This window comes from Limulus polyphemus, unplaced genomic scaffold (assembly GCF_000517525.1).
Source record: "Limulus polyphemus unplaced genomic scaffold, Limulus_polyphemus-2.1.2 Scaffold85, whole genome shotgun sequence".
Taxonomy (NCBI): domain Eukaryota; kingdom Metazoa; phylum Arthropoda; class Merostomata; order Xiphosura; family Limulidae; genus Limulus; species Limulus polyphemus.
The window spans coordinates 73072-90501 of record NW_013665695.1 but is presented as its reverse complement, the minus strand read 5'-3'; the positions used below and the strand labels follow the sequence as shown (position 1 = coordinate 90501).

Here is a 17430-nt window from a genome sequence, read left to right as displayed (position 1 = left end):
ATAACTAATTCATAATGAACTAACACCATGTAATATCATAACACCTTGACAACACCATGATGTATCTTTAAGCGATGTTTAAACGTTTTAATTATAACATAACTAATTCATAATGAACTAACACCATGTAATATCATAACACCTTGACAACACCATGATGTATCTTTAAGCGATGTTTAAACGTTTTAATTATAACATAACTAATTCATAATGAACTAACACCATGTAATATCATAACACCTTGACAACACCATGATGTATCTTTAAGCGATGTTTAAACGTTTTAATTATAACATAACTAATTCATAATGAACTAACACCATTTAATATCATAACACCTTGACAACACCATGATGTATCTTTAAGCGATGTTTAAACGTTTTAATTATAACATAACTAATTCATAATGAACTAACACCATTTAATATCATAACACTTTGACAACACCATGATGTATCTTTAAGCGATGTTTAAATGTTTTAATTATAACATAACTAATTCATAATGAACTAACATCATGTAATATCATAACACCTTGACAACACCATGAAGTGTGTCTCATATGTGAAGTAATTTAGTCCTTACCCTGTTGAACTTCCCCGAGTTAAAGCAAGGTTCTGTCAGCTGATTTATGAAGGACCTCATACCCTACAGATTTGCTCCAGATCTCGAGCGGGTGTTCAAGGTTGCTTCAGTAGAAAGTGAATACCAGACTCGCCCCGAACACAGCTCAGAATAAAAGAGAGGCAACCTAGTTACCTACTTTTGGAAAATTAGGGCAAGAAGTCTGTTAGCATAATAACTTTCTTTCGCTTTTCCCAATTTACATATTAATTATAACACAATGATCTTGATTAGGAATAACAGACAAGTGAAGATAACGTTACAATAGGATTTTTACAAGTAATTCAAACGCAAGTGAATTATCGTTTAAATTAGAATCAGACATCAATAGAGCAATGTTATCCGATGTGTTAATTATGTGAAAATTAAATGTGTGTGTATGTTTACATATAAACTTACCATAGAGAAACATAGGGTGTTTTTTGCGAATTTTCTTTGTGTCATACGAATAATAAAATACCAACAATTTAAAATAATGGACAAATTGCCGATGAAATCTGAAAAATGAAAAAATCTAATAATTTCAATCTTTAATGGTAAATTTTGAGTTTTAATTATTTTAGTGGTAAGTCTAAATAACGTCCACATCCTCTCTTCCGTTGGTTATTTTTATTCTTCGTGTTCTTTAAAGCATTTTCATTTTCAACAACCAACCAGATGTTGTCTGGTTTACATTTTGTTCAATTGTTGCCATGGACAATAGTAGCTCTGTTTTATATCCACTGATAAGCTATTCCTCGTTTAAGGGCCCGGCATGGTCAGGTGGTTAGGGAGCTCGACTCGCAATATGCGGGTCGCGGGTTCGAATCCCCGTCCCACCAAACATGCTCGTCCTTTCAGCCGTGGGGGCGTTACAATGGTACGGTCAATCCCACTATTTGTTGATAAAAAGAGTAGCCCAAGAGTTGGCGGTGGGTGGTGATGACTAGTTGCCTTTCCTCTAGTCTTTCACTGCTAAATTAGGGACGGCTAGCACAGATTGCCCTCTTGTAGCTTTGCGCGAAATTCAAACAAACAAACACATCCTTGTTTGAGTGTATTGCATATCTTTCTGTTCGTATGATTGTCTATAACTAATACATTTTCTTCCTTCCAGCGGTACGACCTGACCGAATGCGAGGTGGAAGGAATAAGTTTGGTCCAATGTATAAGAGAGATCGAGCGCGGAAGATGCAGCTTATGCGACAGAAACAACTTTCCCACTCTTCACATTGCCCAGGGATTGCTGGGGGTGAGGCAGTGACGGGTGCCCCACTGCAAGTAGTGTTTCCACCATCTGTCACATCATCACCACCCTTGTACTCTCCAGACTCTGCGCCGGTGAAACAGGAGCTCATACAAATCCCTCAGCTTAGCTCGTCTACTAGCTCTCCGGACTCCTCGCCCTCACCACTTTCTACGGCAGCTCAACCGACCACAACCCTTCCCGTTCCCTATACAACACCTCCGCTTCATTCGCCTAATCCACATCCCGAAGAACTGGTCAAAATATCTTGGGTAATGACCCATGGTCCCAACACACCTTCGCCCACACAGCCAGTAACAACTAACCCTTGCTCTCCCAAAGTGTTTCACTACGATGCCGGGAGCTCTCTCCCTGCTCCAGTTGCCTTGGTAGCAGGAAGTGGAAAGACCATGCCCCTTGTCAGGGAGTTCCAGATGTCTATGACAGATGACAAGGAATGGCAGGCGCAGCTGTTTAATCTCCTTCAAAACCAGACATACAATCAGTGCGAAGTGGACTTATTCGAATTGATGTGTAAGGTCATTGATCAATCCCTCTTCGCTCAAGTGGATTGGGCAAGAAATAGCATTTTCTTCAAAGACCTTAAGGTAAGTTCCATCCTTCCATACTCGTAGTAAAGAAAGGTATTCCATTGCTTTTATTTGATATGCGTTCGTTAAACCAAAGTATACCATTTTGTTACAATTTTCTTTCGTCAACTAGTGGATACAGTTATAGATTTGCCTCGGCATTTAAGTGTTAATATATTGTTAGGCAACATGTGACGTAATGTTTGTGTAATCAACTTGGACCATGAATTACAGATAACGTTCTTCAACTGTAATTGTTCTGACATGGCTCGATGGTTAGGACACTCGACTCGTAAGCTACGGGTCGCGGAATCGAAACCTGGTGCTGAACATGCTCATCCCTTTTTTTTTATAACGTGACGGTTAATCCCACTATTCGTTATTAGATAGTATTCCAAGAACAGCCGGCGGTGGATGCTGCCTGTCAGTTTACCTTCCCTGTGGTAAGCAGTTCAAAATTAGGAACAGCAGCAGAGCCATTGTAGCTTTGCCGTGAACAAATGAACAAACATTCATCTGTACTGCATGTAATCCATTTTGGCTCAGATACGTGTCACTCATACTATCTTGGCATCGTAATAGTTGATAAAGTTAATGTTTTAAATCGACTCATTTGAACTTGGCGTGTATATAAAACTTTAAAACTAAAGATAGGCGGGGTGTTATATTGAAGTAACGACAAATACTGCTGACAAACTTTGCTGAGCTAAAGATAATAAAATTTCTAATTTTGTTTACTGCCTTAATTAGTTCTCTGTTCATATAAAGGTAAAAAAATATTAGACGTACTGACCACTTCAACCAAATATTGCGAGCTTTTCACTTTGCAGACTTTCATTTACAATGTGATAGTTAAATGTCAATTTATTGCATAATAAATAAATTCGTGAAACCCATATCTGTGACATTCGAGAGGCGGTAACTTAGTTAGCTAAATCATCATCTCGTGAAGAAGAGTCGGAGGTTTGAGTCCCGCCCGATCAAATCATTGACATTTGGTTCGCGGAAGCCTAATACAGTGTTGGTATGAACCAGCTTTTCTTATATATATGACTGCCATACTGGAGAGCGATTTACTCTTTTTCTCTACCAAGACTGATTCGACCACCGTGGTCTCCAGTAAAAAACGTGAGAGATCAAACATATCATCTTTTACTGACTCAGTCACTTTGGTAATCAATAAATTTATCAATCATTCACTTAAACTAGTATAAAAAAATTTTTTTTTGCTTTAGTTCATTAAAGACTGAAGTTATATAACAGTAAAAATCACTGGGCTGTGATGTGTTACAGCCTCTACTCATGAAAACGTTTTATATCACAATTTAAAATAAAATCATCGGTAGTTTGGTCTGGTTTTGTTTATTTGTGATAAGTACGTATACTGTAATATAAGTAAACAGACAAAATTCGAAATTCTATTCAGAAAATCATAGTTCAGCGTTTCCCAAATTTTTTTGGCCACGGAACACAAGACACGTGAAATATCGGTGTAGAGTGTATGTTGTTCGCGCAGCGCCCTCTATATTTGTATATTATTAATTTATTTATTTAATCAAATTACATATTAATGATTTTTTACATTTTTATGCTTATAATATATTTTAGGTACAAACCTCTCCACTAAGATATTATGTAGAATAGATATGTCATCTTCTATAATTCTTCTTCAATGTGAAATTGATATTATCTAATTCTAATACATAGGAAAATATTCCATAATAAATTATGCTTGTGCGAAAAGTTTTAAATATTTTATTAAGATTTGAAATTATGATTTTCACACGGAGCGTCTAACAATTTCGGACGGAACATAGTTTGGGAAATGCTGTCATGGTTTATGCATGTTGTGTGAACTGGGAGTAAGGTTCTGATAGTCTTCCCATAAATCATTTTAATGACAAAAAGGAAAGTTTTATACCATGATTTCAGACAATATTTAAAATTAAAGCATCGCATAAACACATTTTTGTAATCCCACTTTGTAACTGTGAAAAAAAAAGTATTTTTTAACTGTACAACGCTAATCTCTGTATTACTGTACCATTATAGAAACGGTAATGGATAACAAGTTCGGGTTAAGAAAGGTTGTATCACTATATAGCCACAGTAATGGATCATACATTGAAGTTACAGCTACTGGTGAAGAAAGGTTATACCACTGTATAGCCACAGTAATGGATCATACATTGAAGTTACAGCTACTGGTGAAGAAAGGTTGTACCACTATATAGCCACAGTAATGGATAGTAAATTCTGGGTACAGCTACTACTGAATTATGTGTGTAATGTTAGTAGGTAGGCGTATTAATGACGCGTGTTTGCACTTGAAAGTAGTATTGAATGACACGTGTCTGCAGATAGACGTAGTACTGAGTGATACGTATTTCTTTGGTTAGACAAGTATGGAATGTATCTGCTGTTGAAATTAATTACGCACTGTAATTATAATTCACTGGCCACATCTCTTAGCGTTAATATTTTAGGATGCATTATATATGAGTGTGTTTCAAGTCCAGTCTAACCCAGACAAGATTACAGGAAACAAATTGTAGGGGCACCCACTTCCCCCTCACTTGGTACTCCTGTAACTGCAACGTTGGTAATACTATAACTCTCGAAAGCAAAAAAAAAATAATATATATATAAGAAGTTGTGCTCAAGTGAGGTAACAAAAAGTAGGTAGCTACATATGTGACGTTGCTGCCTTGTGGAAAATATTTGTGCTAAGTAATATTTTTGTAACTTCAAAGCACGTTCTGTTGTGTTTTTGATACTCTATCCCCGTGGTCGGCGAACCCCACGGAGTTCGTAATCATTCTAAAGGTGGCACTAAAGACTGAGCTTTCATATTATAATAATCATAAAAACGATTTTATGTTCGATTAAATCAAAATGATGCTGTATTTCAAACCGTATGTTAGTGTCGCTTTTATGTACTGTAGGACTAGCTTCCGCACGTGACTATCTGAATATGGAAATCCATGAGATTGCCTTTGTTTAGTGGAAGAGTTCATGAGGAAAAGAAGGATGAGAATCACTTTAGTCTATCTGTATCTTCGGTGTATAGATTATAAGTAGATACTTCTTGTAGAACATACTATTTTTACGATACCTATATCTATATAGTTTTTTAAAATAACGTGTGTGCATGCGTGGGAAGCCTTTTATGTTTCATTAAATTATGCAAAAATCCAGGTTTTGACAGAGTTGCTAGATCTGGTGTCTCTTACTAGATAAGTCGATCGGTTTGTCATTTTCTATCACACCATTCGGCTCAAAGTGTTTTTTGTACTAGAGATGTTTGTTGGGTATCACCTCGCAGTCATAGAGACGCCTTGTACGGCCACCATATTCGTTCAGAACTCTATGTAATGAGTAGTCTAGGCAGGTGATTTAACTCCTTTAATTACTTTAAATACAATATCTACCTTTACATTTTATGAACCTTGTGCATTCAAATACAAAATAACACAATATATATAAAACGTTTCGTACGCAAAGCACGAGTTTCCCTTCCCCAGTTAAGAATTATCGGAAAAGAAGGTCGAAAACCATATCTGGGATATGGATTGTAATTTTTCTATACAACTTATTGATAATATTATTTCAAGATTACCTGGAAGATCAGCAGAGTGGCTGGTATCACTTTTTTTTTGTAACTGTATACATTGTCCACTACACATGTCGATAGAAATATTCATACCATCTGTGTGATATGACTGGTGAAACTAGCTTTACGAGCGTGAACCGCTGTGCTGATCTTTTTCCTTACTCATACCCTCCATCTCCTCACATTTCGTAGTTTTGACATGTCCAATATTCACGTATCCATTATTGCAGGTTTGCAACATCCTCGTCATGCGTGTATATGCAAACTGTATTTTGTTTCCCAGTTTGTATTATACTGTACCATGTTGCGAAGACGAAAGTGTATTGTTTTAACAGAGAGTTACTCTTACTAACATCCTTTGCTGGTATTTTATCATCAGGGTATGTTGAGGGGAGAGACGAGCATACGTATTAATACATGTTTATGTATGTGCAAATATGTGTTATTGTTTGTCTGTACGTGTTAAAATACCACAAAATCGCTTTCGTGTACACTGTACAGTTTTTAAATACGTTGAAACTTAAAAACACTTTATTCCTATGTCTTGTATCTATTGCTAAGTTGTTTTGATGAAGTATACATCACTTCTGGTGATCAGTAGTTTAAAATCATACATTGAACATAGACGCTATATACATTACTTACTAAGTAAGACCTAGTATTAAATCACGTGTATTTATTAAGGAATCAAAGTAAAAAAACTAAGGTTGTTGAAACAAAGTAGTCAATTAAAAAAATCTGAGATTTTATTTTGCTGCCAAATTTTATGTAACAATTACTGGTACTCTCTATATTTTTGGGTATGCATAGTTACTCCGTTATAGATAAAAGTTATATTGCTTAAAAGTTCAGTAAAAAGTGGATTTATAGTAATCGTGAATTCTGCAATTTTATGTTATATCCCAACCGACCTGGTATTGGGCGAAAGGCCTCGTCGGCACTGGCCCGGCATGGCCAGGTGGTTAGGGCATTCGATTCGTAATCTGCGGGTCGCGGGTTCGAATCCCCGTCCCACTAAACATGCTCGCCCTTTCAGCCGTGGGGGCGTTATAATGTGACGGTCAATCCCACTATTCGTTGGTAAAAGAGTAGCCCAAGAGTTGGCGGTGGGTGGTGATGACTAGCTGCCTTCCCTCTAGTCTTACACTGCTAAATTAGGGACGGTTAGCGCACGTAGCCCTCGTGTAGCTTTGCGCGAAATTCAAAACAAACAAACAAACAATCGTCGGCACTGGATATGGTTGACATATTATTGCACATTCTTTGCTTTCACCCATAAGTTCTTAAAATTAGTTTTAATTTGTAATTTTTGAACAGCTTACTGTTACACAATAACCACTAAAACTATTTTAATAACAGTAAAAATAGAAAGAAAACTTATCAAATAAAAAACAATGGATTAGCTCCAGACTGAGCAGGTGCCAACAGTTTATTGTTAAACATAATTGATGTTCGAAAGTTCACTACTACTCATATTTCTGGAAATAAGGAGAAGGTTTTATTGTCACATGTTCCTAGTTATATAACAGATAAATCTTATCCAGCAAGACAAGATGCTTGATTGAAGTGGGAATTTTCTTTAAAAGTATGAACAATCTGGTTGACAAACTGAATCTTCCAACTGTAGTAAACCGCCGAAAACAGTAGAAATGTGTTTGTAGGAGACGTAGTCGAGTAGTTAATATTATGTCGTAATTTCTTGTTATGTAAATAAGTAGAATACATTATATTAGATGATGATATGATATTTTAATTTCGAGTGACAAACTATTTTATGCTTATTTTGTTTGAAAAAAATCCGAACACAGAATGAACTTTCAGTTCAACTTAAACCCATGGAACTGACTAGCAGAACCAACAAATTCATCAGTTTGCTTAACGTTGACCAATTAGTTGTGTAGAAAACTATCCACAACAAAGTAAAATGCCTTCACGTAAAATAACAACAAAACGTGAATTCTTGAAGATCGGTTTTATAACTTGATATTTGTTTTGGCGCGAGAGAAGCGTTAAGTGACAAAGACTTTGTTTTGCTAAAGAGTTACGTGAAAGTTTTGTTTTAATGAAAAGTGTTTCGGTTTTTTCAATTTCCTTTTACTCAACCCGATACGAATCATTTTCCGATATACACTTTCCAATAATTATACATTTCACGAGAGCAAAGTACATTGTCTTTGTATCTCACTCAAAACATGCTTAATGTGTTTGACTCGTGGTGAGTTTCTTGTACTAACTGAAGCCATCGTTAGGTGTAAATTAGTTTTCATCTTACCCACAAGATTCTTAACGTTGCTATCCTGTTGACTCGTGGTGAGTTTCTTGTACTCACTGAAGCCATCGTTACGTGTAAATTATTTTTCATCTTACCCACAAGATTCTTAACGTTGCTATCCTGTTGACTCGTAGTGAGTTTCTTGTACTCACTGAAGCCATCGTTACGTGTAAATTATTTTTCATCTTACCCACAAGATTCTTAACGTTGCTATCCTGTTGACTCGTAGTGAGTTTCTTGTACTCACTGAGGCCATCGTTACGTGTAAATTATTTTTCATCTTACCCACAAGATTCTTAACGTTGTCATCCTGTTGACACGTGGAAGAGTTTCTTTGCATTCTGTTTTAATATTTTGTATTAGTGAAGTATCTGTTTCTTTCCAAGCATGCTAACGAATTGCCCCAAGAACAGATGTGGTTTTACACGCTATTGAAGTTTAGCACAGTCATGGAGTCCCACCGCTTTACGTTTGTCAGTGTGCAGTCCCCAATTCCCGAATCCACCGACTAGACGGAGCCAACTGGGTGGCAGAAACCAATTTTATGCTCTGCTTTATTATCATTTATTATTGTATATCGTATTATTATTATTGTTGATACGTTTGTTTTTAACACTAAATAACCGATGTATACATTAAAAAATGCATTACATATGAGACACTAATTAGCAGTTATAGTTTTCGACATCCTTTTAAATTCGATATAAAAAAACTGATAGTTCCCCATGTTTGGATTGTTTTGCTTTAATAATCATGCTTTGTGTCATTAATTGGTTTGACATTGATCCTAGTAGAAATAGATTCAAAGCCTGTCTCTTGTGAAAGATTTCTAGTGCAGCTACTTTGTTAAGATGCTAACAAGAAGTTGTTACCTCAAATCTCGAGTATTAAGCTACCATGATTTTCTGTAACACATTTAAGAAACTAACACTTCACAACGTTCACGTGCATGATACGCAAACAGGTCAAATTCTACTTACAGGAGAATTAACTTGGCGTCAAACTTTGAAATAAGAGATTATGTTGAACGCAGTGTCGCTGTGTAGGATGTATAGATAACAAGATTAACTTAATTGACGCAGTAGGAAATGCGTTACTTAAGATGCTAAGTAGGACAGTTGTAGTTCTTGAGAGCATTTTAAAAATCGATATAAAAGGAGAGCCTAGACGACCTTATAGCCATCAAAAAACAAGTTTATTCTTTCAGCTCAAGAGTTTTGTGGCACATGGTATATTTTGACGAATTAAATTGATAATGCATGAAAATATACTAAAATTATTCATTAAAACATAACTTTATACCACAGAATATTGTTTGTTTTGGAGAATATAATGCATTCTAGACATCTGGTGGGGTTGGACATTGATATTAGGAATTTGAGCCTAACTTATAGCTGTCTCAGTAGGGCGCTTGTAGAGTGCTAATCACGTGCTCTTTGGTAGTCGGGAAGTAAGTGTAAAGGTTAAAATACAGTAGAACCAGCAAGCTACTTCATTTCAGTAGGTGACCCACTTTTCAAAAAATATAGGTGAAGGTTTCCTTTCAGCCAGCTTTTGATTGATGCGGGAATTTGCTAAAACCTACTAATAGCGGTAGCTAGAAGGTAGTGTTAAGACGCATGTTAGATCCATAGATTTGTGGTGAGCGACAGAGTTTACTGCGTAGACGTTTTAAGAAATTTTGCATGAGATATTACGGAAAAAACAGTGGCTACCAGACTGATACTAATGAAGACAAAAATGACAACGGCAAATAAAATGTTACAAAGACCAGCGGCTAAAAGTCTTAATAAATAACTTGTGTAATGATGGGAGTAGAATTAACTAAATACTGTAATGTAAATATATTATTATTTGTGATGGAAAGAACACTGGGTGACAGATTAAGACATGCATTGTAATTGAAATAAAAATGGGCAACAGTTTAAGATGTATAGTAGAAGAAATAGCTATGGCTGAAAACCTGGTTTAGAAAAGGCGGTAGTAACAAGATATAATGTTGGAGATAAGCTTTTGCAGACAGACAGTAACAAGACATAATGTTGAAGATAAGCTTTTGCAGACAGACAGTAACATGACAAAATGTTGGAGATAAGCTGTTGCAGACAGACAGTAACAAGACATAATGTTGGATATAAGCTGTTGCAGACAGACAGTAACAAGACATAATGTTGGAGATAAGCTGCTGCAGACAGACAGTAACAAGGCATAATGTTGTAGATAAGCTGTTGCAGGCAGACAGTAACAAGACATAATGTTGTAGATAAGCTGTTGCAGACAGACAGTAACAAGACATAATGTTGGAGATAAGCTGTTGCAGACACACAGTAACAGGACATAATGTTGCGAAATGCAGACAGACAGACAGTAACAGGGCATAATGTTGTGGGATGGGCAGTGGCAGACAGACAAGAAATAATTTGGGGTCATTAACTTTAGTTGAATAACTAATAAAGTATACAATATCATAGAAAGAACCTTGGCTGACTATTTAATAAGGCATGAATTTCATGGAAAAACCACAGCTGTGATTGTGAAAGGAACTATCACTGATAGCCTAACACTAGCATAACATAGAACTTTATGGAATGAATTGCAGCTGACTGAATTGTGAGACATTTACAAATTTTGTTATGATACGAATTATGATTGATAGTTTAATACCAGTACAACAGAATGTCAAAAAAAAAAATGACTGACTAATGGAATTATAATGTTATGGTAAAAATTGATTAACTAAGGAGCCGAATAATGTTAGAAAGAACTGTGGTTGACTGGCTAATAAGCCAAATAATGTTGTGGAAAGAACTGTGGTTGACTGGCTAATAAGCCAAATAATGTTGTGGAAAGAACTGTAGTTGACTGGCTAATAAGCCAAATAATGTTGTGGAAAGAACGATGGCTTACTAGCTAATGAAACAATAATGTTATGCAAAAAACTGTGGCAGACTGACTAATGAAGTTATAATTTCATGAAATGAATTATGACTGCTAGTCCAACACTTGTAAACTACATAGTATGAAGAAAAGAATGTAACATTTCTGAAACACGTTCAAAATCTGGGTTCTTGTGCAAGAGCAATAGGAGACATACACGTATCTTTCGAATTATCTCAACGACGTTCCAAAACTAATTTATCTTCCCAGGCCTAGGTTTGTTTGTTTGTTTCTAATTAAGCACAAAGCTACACAATAGGCTATCTGTGTACTGCCCACCACGGGTATCGAAACCCGGTTTCTTGCGTTGTTAATCCGCAGACATACCACTGTACCACTAGGGTCATCTCAAGCTTAAAACAAGCATTATTATGGATAAGGTTTTACGCATGATAGTTGTATTATAATTTTATATACACAACATATTATACCATATAGGTGCATTTATTGGAAAAATATTTCACTGAAGATATAATCTGTGTGAGCATTATATATATGTAACGTGATTTTGTGAAGCTTTTGTTGATCCATTTAAGAGTTTTTTAGGTTCTATTAGTATTTTTCTGTATCGTAAAATCGATTTTAAATATATATATGTATTGTAGTAATGTGTGATTCATTTACAACCTTTTAGGTTCTATCAGTAGTTTTCTGTATTGTAAAATCGATTTATATATATATATAATGTAGTAATGTGTGAAAGTCAGTACGGTTTTTGTCACTTTGATACCATAACAGTAATGAATTCGGAATCGAACTTTATCGATCTGATTAATTGTCACGTTTCGTCACCTACGAACTTATCTCAAGATAGGTATCTTTTTGGGACAACATTGTAATACCATACGCTTCTTCGCAAGTTTGCCCTAGTTTGATTACAGCTCCATCTATCGATAATCATCAGTAATATTACTTCCACCCAAATTTTGGCATAGGAGTTTTAAAACACATTTTTGTTGTTTTTCAGTTGTCAGATAAGATAAATTAAATATCCACATTTTAATTCACGATCTTTCAATATTAGATATATTACCTAAGTATAAAATTAAATGAACGGTTTACGGTAAGAAAATGTCTGCCTCGTGCCAACAGGTCTTGCTTATTTGAACAGTTTTGGCGTTTAGCCAAGATAATATTTTTATTTTTTGCAGGCATGGTTGCTAGGATTTTACATTTGAAAGTAGGTCAGGAGTTAAAGTGCTGCTGTCGTGAGAAGTTGGTTGGTTTTTACTTTTTTGCCATGACCATAAATGTATTGAAAACGACGAAGTGAGAATAGGTTAAAACAGTCATTTAATGCGCTTCTGTTTCACAGATCAGGTGCTAGTGAACACCTTAAAATACAGATTGAAAGATAAGCCACCTAAACAAAGGACACCTGCACTAGTTGCCCCCAATTTGAATTGACAGACATGTGGTATGAAAGCTAGTCAACAGCGCCCTTTGTCAACTCTTGGGTTCCTCTAATCAAATAGTGAGTTTTGGCTGTCATTCTTATAACTCGTTCACGTCCCAAAGGGCGGAGCGCGATTTGCATGTATCTTCATATGGACTCAACAAACCTCTATACCAAATTTGGTGAAGATCCATAAACAATGGGCGCAGTAGTGAAAAAAAAAACGCAAAAACTCCTATAAAAACTGCAAAATGAAAAACTGAAAATTTGGAAAGATCTCCCCATGAACCCAACAAACCTTCATGATAAATTTGGTGAAGATCCATAATCAATGGTCGAAGTAGTGCTAAGAAATACTCATAAAAACTGCAAAACTGAAAATTTGTACATGGACCTAACACATCTTCATGACAAATTTGGCGAAGATCCATAAACAGGGGGCGAAGTAGTGGTAAGAATCGCCCATAAAAACTGCAAAATGAAAAACTAAAAATTTGTTTGTACCCCCGCATGGACCTAATGAACCTTCAAACCAATTTTGGTAAAGATCCATCTACACCCTACGAAATAGTTACATGGACATACAACACACAGTACTATTATATTTATATAGATAAAGCTTCGCTGTAGTTAGATTGTAATTCTTTGTTTTCTTCGTAGCGTATCAGGTAGTTGTCCTAAATTAATGCATTTATATATCCTTGTTCAGTACTTCTTGTGGACAAAATACAAATTATAGTAACATTTATACAAATCAAAAACAGTTTATGATATTTGGCCGAATCCTTCTGACATCTTGGAGAATGGACTTATCAGGAGCAGTTCTGTCTTTCTTACAAAAGCCCACCTGCACAAGAAAATTCCTACATACAAGGCGATGAATGAGCCACTATTAATTAAATGTAACTGGCTGACTGCCTGTACAACTTGGTGCTACTAAAACGCTCCGCACTTGTAGGGGTACGCTATAGGTTGCTCAGTTGGTTATATTTTCTACAAGTTTTCTGTTTCATGTGCACGTTCCTCTGTTTCTGTTAAGGTCTCCCTGAGCTGGTTGTAGCATTTCACGTGGCCCGGAATGAGCAGGTGGTTAGGGCTCTCGCCTCTCAATCTTAGGTCGCGGGTTCGAATCCCCGTCACACCAAACATGTTCGCCTTTTCAGCCGTGGGGGCGCTATAATGACGGTCAATCCCACTATTTGTTGGTAAAAGAGTAGCTGAAGAGTTGGCGGTGGGTGGTGATGACTAGCTGCCTTCCCTCTAGTCTTAAACTGCTAAATTAGGGACGGCTAGCGCAGATAGTCCTCGTGTAGCTTTGCGCGAAATTCAACAACAAACAAACAAGCATTTCACGTTACTTGGAAAAGTTGTCTCTATTAAGAAAGGTATTCGCACTACAAGTATTTTCATTAAGCGATAACACCATGAAAAGTTAAGGCGCAGGTAAATAAAATGTACTTTATTTTCCAACTTTTTGTGTCTCCACCTCCCTTTACGCTTTGAAATACAACATTAATCGAATATAATGCTTCATACTCGATTAACGTCACGAGGTTAAACAACTTTATTTTACATAAATTGCTGCCTATTTGGGTGGTAAAAAAATGGCTGCAAAGTCTGTTATGTCATAGCTAAATAAATAGATATACGTTTACAAAGGACAACACTTCCTTCCTATTTTGGTTCAGGTAACAGTTATTATGAAGGTTTGAAATTTAGTACTAGCTTTCAGGTTGAAACTTAAAGCTTAATCTCGAACAGAAAACAAAATTACTTAGTGTTATCACGATGTCATGCTTCCTTCTGTGTCTATCTCTCCCTGAATCTAAGTGCTAGTTCAATGTGAATATAAAAAAGAAAAGATATCCTTCCTGTAATGTTGAGTATTATGGAAGTTTTGTTACTGGTGAAACTAATTCTAGTTTGTTTTTTAATCCAACACTATAGACCATATTGGCAATTACTGTGATAGTCATAGCATTTTTGTTTTCATGCTGGAATATTGATGACCAAAGTTTGAATTGTTTCCTTGCTTGAAGAAAAGAAATTCATAAACTGTGTGTGTATATATACTAAACATTAACTCCAATACCAAAAACTGACACCACACACAAAAATAATTGTGTAATACACACAAATACACCACAATTGTTTTTTGTTTTGCTTTTTTAGTTGTAAAAGTATTCTTGGCTCCATTAAACTACTATGTAATGTTGCAATTAGTGCAAACAGACATGGTAAGAAAACTACATGTGAAGTTAAGAGAAAGAAAACTTGTTCACAGCATGATGTCAAACTTCTAAGAAAACACTGACCACCAACCATGTGAAAAGACGCCATCTGTGAAATATTCAATGTATGATATGAGTTAGAAAAAGCTCCTGCAGTTTAGGTGACACGTGGTTATTAAAATATAGACAACATACACGATGATTTTGTTCATACAGAAACAGGTGGACGTGTATAAGAATTTAGTCCCTTTCAATAAGCTGGTTGATAATATTTGTTAAAAGACTGGTAAAAGTACTAAAGACCATTCCTACCAAAGTGTCACTTGGCTTGAATTCAGAAACAAGGTCACTCGTGTAATACCTAGAGTCGACAACCTCTTTTTCATTCCAATCCGCTACTAATTAATACACGCTGTGTAGTTTTTGTGAATTTGTTTATCTGCGAATCTCTCGGTTTTGGAGTTATAGAACCAAACTTGTCGGGTGGCCAGGGGATGACTTGTATATATGGCATATTCCTTCCCCACCAAGGGTGGCTAAAATGCATCATGAAGGTTACCGAGGCATGAAGAAGTAGGTTTTCAGGGTCGTTGAACCTGAATCTCACATTGCATATTGTGATCCAGGGAGTGCCATGTTTGAAACTGTGTTCGTACTCCCTCACACAAGCTAGCAGGACCAAAGTAAAGAATATAAAGTCCAATTTAATGTCAGATTAATGAAATCAAATAGGCATGTCTATCTACAGGTGCAATTAAAAGTGTCTTTTTAACCAGTTATTGGAATCAAATATCTGTTTAAAATCTATGACCGCCCATTGAAAGTTAAGGGTTGTTTGTTTGTTTGCAAATTTACTTAATAATTCTGCTGGATAGAGTATGTAGGGTTCAGCACTTAGATGTCTCTCCACATGCGTAAAGGAAAACTTATTGCTAAACGTTGATAGTTTGCCCATTATTGCATGCACTCCAATGAATAGCAACTCGCGATAATAGAATGTCTGTTAATATTTCACTTCAATCGTAATCTCAACGAAACAAACCTGAACAATTGTTGTTGCTTTTGTAACTTGTTTTTTGTTTCTTTAGGTATTATTTTTCTCATCCATGTTCTAAACAGCATATTCTCCCACTTCACTCGTATCTAATTCTCTAAGTATCAACTTTTTCATTCTTAAGAATCTAAATAACCCACTCTCAACCTTCTAATGCTAAACAACCAACCCTTAGCTTCCTCTGTGTCTGAGTTTATACAACCAGCCCCAGCCTTCTCCCTTTTATCGATCTAATAAAGCAACTCTTGGAAGTCTTCTCTTTTGAAAATAGGTAACCAACTCTCCTCATCCTCTGGATCTAGACAACCAACTTTTAGGTTTCTTTATTTGTGGATATAATTAAGTAACTTAAGATATTGTCTTTTTGAAACTAGGTAACCAGTTGTTATCATTCACTTCCAAATCTCTCCATCCTTATGCATATAGACAATCAACCCACAGTCTTCTTTTGGATTGAATTAATCAGTCCTCAGCATACTTTTCTCTTTACTTTGGAGCTATATAACATCTAACTCTCAGTTTTTTTTTCGTTCCTCGGTGGGTCAGCTTTAAGTTTACGGTTTGTTTGTTTGTTTTTTAATTTCGCGCAAAGCTACACGAGGGCTATCTGCGCTAGCCGTCCCTAATTTAGCAGTGTAAGACTAGAGGGAAGGCAGCTAGTTATCACCACCCACCGCCAACTCTTGGGCTACTCTTTTACCAACGAATAGTGGGATTGACCGTCACATTATAACGCCCCCACGGCTGAAAGGGCGAGCATGTTTGGTAGGATGGGGATTTGAACCCACGACCCTCGGATTGCGAGTCGAGCGCCCTAACCACCTGGCCATGCCGGGCCTAAGTTTACGGACTTCTATCACTGACATCTGAGATTTGATGCCTCTCGATGGTCAGAGCTCAGACAGCCATCTCGTGGCTTGAGCTAAAACAAATCGCACACTCACACACGCTTTTTTTTCTTTCTTTCTTTCTTTTTTTATTGTATAAACAAACACCTCTCTGCTTACTTACTTCTTTACTCAAAATCTATAAAAATAAAATAACACAGCAGCTTCAGTTTATTATATACTCGAATACTTTATAAACACCCAACCCACGGTATGTTAGGTCGTCAAGAAACTAATGTCGCGTTCTGGAACACTTGCACTTAACCCCCCCCCCCAAAAAAAAAACAAAGAAAAACGTGCATCACGTATAATAGTTAAACGGACCGCCTAAAAGTCACGTTAGTGTAGTCTATACAATGTGTAAAGTTTATTTAGTATACTCTAATCCCGTATAGTGATGGCACACGACGAGACACACATTCGGCATCTAATGCTGTTTGAATACAAGAGGGGAAAGAAGTTTATGGAAATGTTTTTAACGTTCGTAAATGCCAACGATGGTTCAGCAAATTTCGTTCAGGTGACTTTAGCCTTAAAAACTGTGATGGCAGGGGCCGACATGTTGGAATTGATATTAATGATCTGAAGACGCTTGTTGAGT

At 36.3% G+C, this 17430-nt stretch overlaps 1 pseudogene; it reads left to right on the top strand.

The window, feature by feature from the left end:
* LOC106468102 overlaps positions 1-17430 on the top strand; it is a 106439-nt pseudogene that overhangs the window by 76237 nt on the left and 12772 nt on the right.